Consider the following 7,500-nt stretch of genomic DNA (forward strand, 5'->3'; position numbering starts at 1 on the left):
AAAAATAAAAGAGAAAATGACAGTAACATAACTGAGTATGAAAGAACTTGAAAATAATTTATAACAAACGTTTCTTTTTGCTTTAAATGGTGTAGGGAGAAGGCCACACGAAGGCCTTAGAACCATGCCAATTGGCGAACTGGTCCAAGTACTTTCACCTTCGTTCTCGCCTTCAGGCACACACACACACACGCACACACACACAGTCACACACACACACACACACACACACACACGCACAGAGTCACACACACCCACAGAGTCACACACACACACGCGCGTATGTGTGCATATGTTTACAAGCACACAATCATATTTGTAGATACACAAGCATGTTTACACACAGACACATACAAACATTCATGTTTATAAATACACAAGCATGTTTTACTCACACACACGCCCAACACACACGCATGGTTATAGAGACACAAATATGTTTACACGCACACAATCATGTTTATAAATACACAATCATGTTTACACGCACACACACACATACACACACACAAGCTTGTTTATATACAAACGCACTGACGCATGTTAGCAAGAATTTTGCGCACTCATGCAGACACGCACTAGAATGTTTGCATATAGACACAGATATAATCTCACATATATACATACGCGTATACACGAGCAAATGCATGACCCATGATTGCGCGCACACGTTTGCATAGGCACACATGGATGTTTGAGCACTTACACACACATATACGAGTGTTGTATCTTATTCATACACAGAAATGCATAGTCGCGCATGCATACATGTTCTACATACGCCCGCGCGCACACACACACACACACACACGACTTACATACACGCACATAATGCATAACCACAGTTATATATGAATGAATGCATGCGTATCTATACATTTATAGATATCCAAACTGACACTCCTTCAGTTACGACGACGAACGTTCCAGTTGATATGATCAACGGAAGAACCCGCTTGTGAAATTAATGTGCATGTGACTGAGCAATCCATAGACACGCGTACCCTTAATGTAGTTCCCAGGGAGGTTCAACGTGACACATATTGTGACAAAGCTGGTCGTTTTTCACATTTAGATACAACTCATTTTTTTGCCAGCTGAATGGACTGGAACCACATGAAATAAAGCGTCTTAGTCAAGGACACGACGCGCCGTCGGGTATCGAACTCGCGACCTTATGATCGCGAGCTGAATACCCTTACCGCTAAGCCACGCGTCACACACACACACATACACACACACACACACACACACACAAATGACATTGTATACATGTAACACATTCATGCTTACTCATATATATATAACCATAACAAATATATGTTGCAGTACGTGCGTGTGTATATATATGTATATGTGTGTATAATGGTACTTACATATACGCGTGGTTCTTATACACTCATAGATACAGGTCCATACAGGTTGTCTTCTTGTCTAACAGCCACGTGCGCCTTTCCAGACTGTTTACAGCTGTGGCTGTGAGTATCCACTGAAAACCTGTGTGTGTGTGTATACAAGCGTTACTCTCTGTGTGTATGGAAAGAGTGGGTGTGTAAATTCGTTTATCTACATCCCTGTGTGCATGTAGTAGTGGTGGTGGGTGTATGTATATATATATATATATATATATAGCTATATTCATATATGTGTATCTACAAGTATATATATATTTATGTGTGAGTGTGTATGTGTATGCTGTTCGATGGTAACCGCATATATATATATATATATATATATATACACAAGACAGTATCCAACTTAACATATACACTATACACTTCAGTCCGTTATTTCGAATACATGATCACACACACACTCACACATACACACAAGCAAGCAGTGCGACACTGACAAGTATTGATGCGCGTGTCAATCTCTCTCTCTCTCTCTCTCACGCACCCCCCCCCCACACACACACCCACACGCTCTCTCTCACTTTCTTTTTTTCACTGAGTAACGCAATTAGTTCTTTCCGTTACCGAGTTCGATTTAAGTAAAACACAACACACATGGCACACGCACGCATGCACGATCACAGATTCACATGTGTGCATGCACGCTCTACTGCATATATATTGGCAATTATACCAACATATATATATATATATATATATATATATATATATTACATGTTTGTATATATGCATACATGTATGTATATAGCATATATGTATGTATAAATGCATATACATATATATATTATGGATATGTACGTATCTATACATGTACATGAATATGTATATATACATATATAGATGTACATATGGATGTATACATATGTATGCATGCATATGTATATATATGTATGTATATATATATACATATATATATATATATATATATATATGTGTGTGTGTGTGTGTGTGTGTGTGTGTGTGTGTGTGTGTGTGTGTGTGTGTGTGTATGTATATACGTGTGTGTATGTGAACACATTTATTTACGTGTGTTTATGTATGCATATATGTGTATTCACACACATAAACATCCGTACACGTATCTGCATCTATATACGTAAAACATATGTATAGTATGTATAGGTCAGTTATCTTTTCTTTGTTTCAGCCACTGGACTGCGGTCATGCTGGAGCCACGTGTTGAAGTGTTTTAAGCGGACAAATCGACTCCAGGACTTATTTTTTAAAGTCTGACAATATTGTATCGATCTTTAGCCGAACTGCAAGATTACTGGGACGTGTGTGTGTGTGTGTGGATAAATATATATGTGTATATATATATATATGTGTGTGTGTGTGTGTGTGTGTGTGTGTGTGTGTGTGTGTGTGTGTGTGTGTGTGTGTATGTGTGTGTGTGTAAGCGACGGGCTTCCACACGGCTTCCGTTTGCTAAATTTACTCACCTTGTGGCAATAGCTGACCTGCCTAAAGTGTCGCGCAGCGGGACTGAACCCGACACCATGCTGACAAAGCGAGCTTCTTGATCATGCAGGTCTCTCTCTCTGTATATGTATCATTTCTATATGTATATACTAGCTGACGTACCCGGTAATTCCCGGGAAAGCGGGGCTTATCCCCTGGTTTCGTTCTCATAATTGTTTCGCTAATCCAATAACAATATAAGGTATGTAACCCTTAAAACGGATTTTGTGCATTTACAGAGAATACCGAACTGTCTTACATATGATCTTGTTTTTAGGAATTTCGAAGTTATGAAAACCCAAATTGTGAAGTCAGTTATGTAATAACATGAAATTCGTTACCCGATAGTAAGAATTGAAATATAGTAACTCTAAAAAGGTCTTTAATGCGTTCCCAGAGTATATAGAACATAGGAGGAAATACTAATAAGGTATGTATACTAAAATCGTGAAGCATGTTACGTAATAACAGGCTAATCAGATATGAGATAATAACAATTCAAAGTAAATAACTCTGAAAAGGACTGTTGTGCGTTCCCAGAGAATATTACCCTCAGGGGCGCTAGTATTGGTATATTCGTGAATAAGTCTATAACCGAAATAAGTGGATCTATTGTTTAGGAAAATGTTATTTACTTGTTTAAGGGTTGTACTGAATAAATTGCGAAAATAACTCTAAGAGTTCAAATACTAAAAAATAAGCATGCTCAATTTGATTTATACCAAATAATTTAGGAAAATGAATGGGTTATTTCCCTCGGCTATATATAAGGATTCCTTCCAGGGGCTCTATTATCAATTTTTTTTCAACAATCTGAGTATGGCATGAGGTTTCCAGACATGAGTTCTACTCACGTGTCAAGTTTCATCAAAATCGATAAACGACGTAGGGGGAGTTAGCTAACAACTCCACAAACACAGTCACAGACAGAATTTCCCACATATGCAGTAGATTTGTATTATATATATATATATATATATATATATATATATATATATATATATAACACAAATATATATATATAGAAATAATCCATATATATATATATATATATATATATATATATATATATATATATATATATATATATATATATAATACAAATATATACATATGGAAATCATACAAAGATATATTTTTTTCTTATTTATAGTTTCAGCTTAGAGCTGCCGCCATGCTGATGCACCGCCGTGTGCATATATATATATCTATCTATCTATCTATATATATATATATATATATATATATATATATATATATATATATATATATATATATATATATATATATATATATACATATAAATATATATATATATTCGTATTATTTACATATATATATGTATATATTTGTATTATTCATATATATGTGTGTGTGTGTGTTTGTATGCGCGTGTGTGTATATTTGCATTATTTCTATGTATGTGTATGTGTGTTTATATACATGTATATACATGAATATTTGCATGTGTATGTATGTATATATGTGTATATACATATATATGTGGGGGGGGGGGGTTGTTAGTGCATGTGCTTGTGTGTATGCGTCTGGTGTTCTCTCCCGCTATCGCTTGACAACCGGTGTTGGCGTGTTTAAGTTCCCGTAAAATAGCAGTTCGACACTAGAGACCGACAGAATAAGGACCAGGCTTAAGAAGAAAAATCCGTACTAGGGTCGATTCATTCGTCTAAAAATTCTTCAAGGAGGCTGTAGTGAAATGGCTGAAATAGGTGTGTGCGCGTGTGTGTGTTTGTAAACAATGATTTAAAAACATGCATGTACATTTATGACTACGTGAGAATATATATTTAAATGTATGTATATTTACGTCTAAATATAAAGATGTGTTGGCATCTCTCTCTCTCACTTTCTCTCTCTCTCTCTCTCTCTCTCTCTCTCTCTCTATATATATATATATATATATATATATATATATATATCTGTGTGTATATGTATATATTTGCGTTTATACAGCTACTGTATCTACGTGTATACATATATATTAATCTAAGTTTGCATACATACGTATGTATCTGTAACTGTGTATGTAACTGTGTATGTATATATACGTGTGTGCATGTATATATATACGTCTATATATATATATATGTGTGTGTGTGTGTGTGTGTGTGTGTGTGTGTGTGTGTTTATGTATATTTTTTATACCAAAAATTAGGCAAAAGAATATAGTATCTGTTAACAAACTTGGCAAAATACGCGCGTGCACGTATGTATATGTATATATATTCGTAGATGGAACAGGGACAACTGACGAAGGGGTATACTCTTTATGTTGCATGTCTCGTTTCTCTGTTTGTTTTTCGTTCTTCGAAAAAAGTTGGTTTTCTGTTTCCGTTTTTATCTTTTCGTTTCTAATTGTGTTTTAACGTTGTTGTTTTTTTTATGTCCTATACCCATATATGCATGTATGTATACATATAGATGTAGGTGTGTACATATATATATATGGATAAATGCATATATCTATATATTATTTATATTATTTTATGATCGAACGCCACGCATATATCACACACACACGCATATATGTACATATTTATTTCTATCTGCATACATATTATGTGTGTGTGTTAACATAGATAGATAGATAGATAGATAGATAGATAGATAGATACATACATACATACATACATACATACATACATACATATATATATGACATTGATCCACGCTCCTGTCCCCTGTTTTGTATATCCAAAGATGTACACGAATAAACCATGTTATTTGGGAAACACCGAATTCTCTATTTCATAGACTTACATAAACGCACTCAGCTCTAATCACCTTTCCTCTTTTTCTTTCTTTCTTTCTTCCTTTCTTTCTTTCTTTCTTTCTTTCTTTCTTTCTCTCTCTCTCTCTCTCTCTCTCCCCTTTTCTTCTTCTCCATGGGATATACATAATACTTATGTTACCGCTGTTACATATCACGAACAGGGCATGTTATGTAACGTAATCCTAGATATACCTAAAAGGGCGAGATGGCTAATTCGGAACGCCGTTGATCCTAGATCAACTGGATCAAGTTCGACCTAGAGTTAGGCTGTAACAGCAAATGAACCCGTAAAACTGATTGTTCAACTTACTAGAAATGGCAGCCAAATCTGGCTCAAATCACAGACTACCATCTTCTATAAAGTCGAACGTGCTGAACATTAATATAGAAAAAAAAAAAAAGGAAAAGAAAAACGGGATGGTGATGACTAAAAACATTAAGCGCTGACCTGGGTGAGTTTATTCAACATCAGCAGCAGTAGCAGCATGATCACTACCATCATTAATATCGAGGTTTTTCCTTAGTTACCAAACTTAGAATTTTATTGATTCCAAACTTTTATTTTTGCGCTGCTGTAATTTTCTTGTGAATCTACATACACCCAAGAGTGTACAGTTGTGAGTGTTCAAATGTATCTGTGTGTATATATAACTGCGCATGTCTCCGTATCTTTTATCTTTCACTTGTTTCAGGTTATTAAACTGCGGCCATGCTGGGGCACTACCTTGAAGAATTTTAGTCGAGTGAATCGATCCCAGTACTTTCCTTTTGATAGCCGAAACACTGAGTTACGGGGACGTAAACAGACAAACACCTGTTGCCAAGCGGAGGATAAAGATAAACACACACACATACGCATACATACATACATACATGCATACATATATATATATAAATAATAAATGCGCCCCTTTAAAGCCTAGCCAGACTCATGGGCCCGGTTTCCAGGTTTCAATGGCTTATGTGTTCCCCAGCTGGACGGGACGCCAATCTATCGCAGCGTTACTCATTTTTGCCAGCTGAATGGACTGGAGCTACGTGAAATGAAGTGTTTTGTTCAAGAACAGAACGCGTCGCCCGGTCCAGGATTCGAAACCACAATCTTACGATCATGATGCTGACACCCTAACCACTAAGCCATGCGCCTCCACTATATATATAATATTCAAATTTTTTTCTCCGTGTTTTTATCCTTGTTTTTCTCCTTATTCTTTCTGTTGAAGAGCGTAGCTCGAAAGGTTAAAGACTTTCTCTATTCCCGAGCGTTAAACTAATACATCCTTTTGTTGTTTACACCACCTGTCCTCGTCTGTTGTTGTTTTTTTCGTAAATTCTCCCATATATATATATTTATTTATTTATGTGTTTCAGCCAAGTGGCTGCGGTCATGCTGGTGCACATATATATATATATATATATATACATGTGTGTGTGTCTGTGTGTCCCGCCATTGCTTAACAACCGATGCTAGTGTGTTTATGTACTAGTAATAGGATAAGTACTAGGCTTACAAAGAATAAGCTCTGCGATCGATTTCTTCGATTAAAATTCTTTAAGGCGGTGCCCCAGCATGGCCGCAGTCGGATAACTGAAACAAGTAAAAGAATATATATACGACGGACTTTTTCAGTTTCTGTCTAACAAATCCACTCACAAGAAGACACTTGCCCAAGGTGTCACGCGGTGGGATTGAACCTGGAACCATGTGGTTGGGAAGTTGAAACGCAAAACCGTCCTCAGCGGGATTTGAAATCAGAACATACAGGACTGGAACTAAGTAAAACAATAGGACTGAAGTCGAAACCACGTGACTGGCGAGCAAACTTTTTC

General features: G+C 36.2%; 2 long non-coding RNA genes across 3 annotated transcripts in view; one reads left to right on the forward strand and one right to left on the reverse strand.

Moving 5' to 3' along the window:
- Nucleotides 1–1,988, reverse strand: part of LOC128248720 (uncharacterized) — a 17,571-nt gene extending 15,583 nt beyond the window's left edge. The window contains exon 1 of one of the 2 annotated variants that reach the window (XR_008264886.2): nucleotides 1,377–1,988. This is a non-coding gene — a long non-coding RNA (uncharacterized LOC128248720). The remainder of the gene's footprint in view (nucleotides 1–1,376) is intronic. The other variant, XR_016243118.1, reaches the window with a different exon arrangement.
- The window catches only part of LOC149134063 (uncharacterized), a 300,466-nt gene that overhangs the window by 6,182 nt on the left and 286,784 nt on the right, over nucleotides 1–7,500 (forward strand). The gene's annotated exons all lie outside the window — the stretch shown is intronic.

This window comes from Octopus bimaculoides, chromosome 9, assembly GCF_046866305.1.
Source record: "Octopus bimaculoides isolate indiv1 chromosome 9, ASM4686630v1, whole genome shotgun sequence".
In the NCBI taxonomy this organism is placed as follows: domain Eukaryota; kingdom Metazoa; phylum Mollusca; class Cephalopoda; order Octopoda; family Octopodidae; genus Octopus; species Octopus bimaculoides.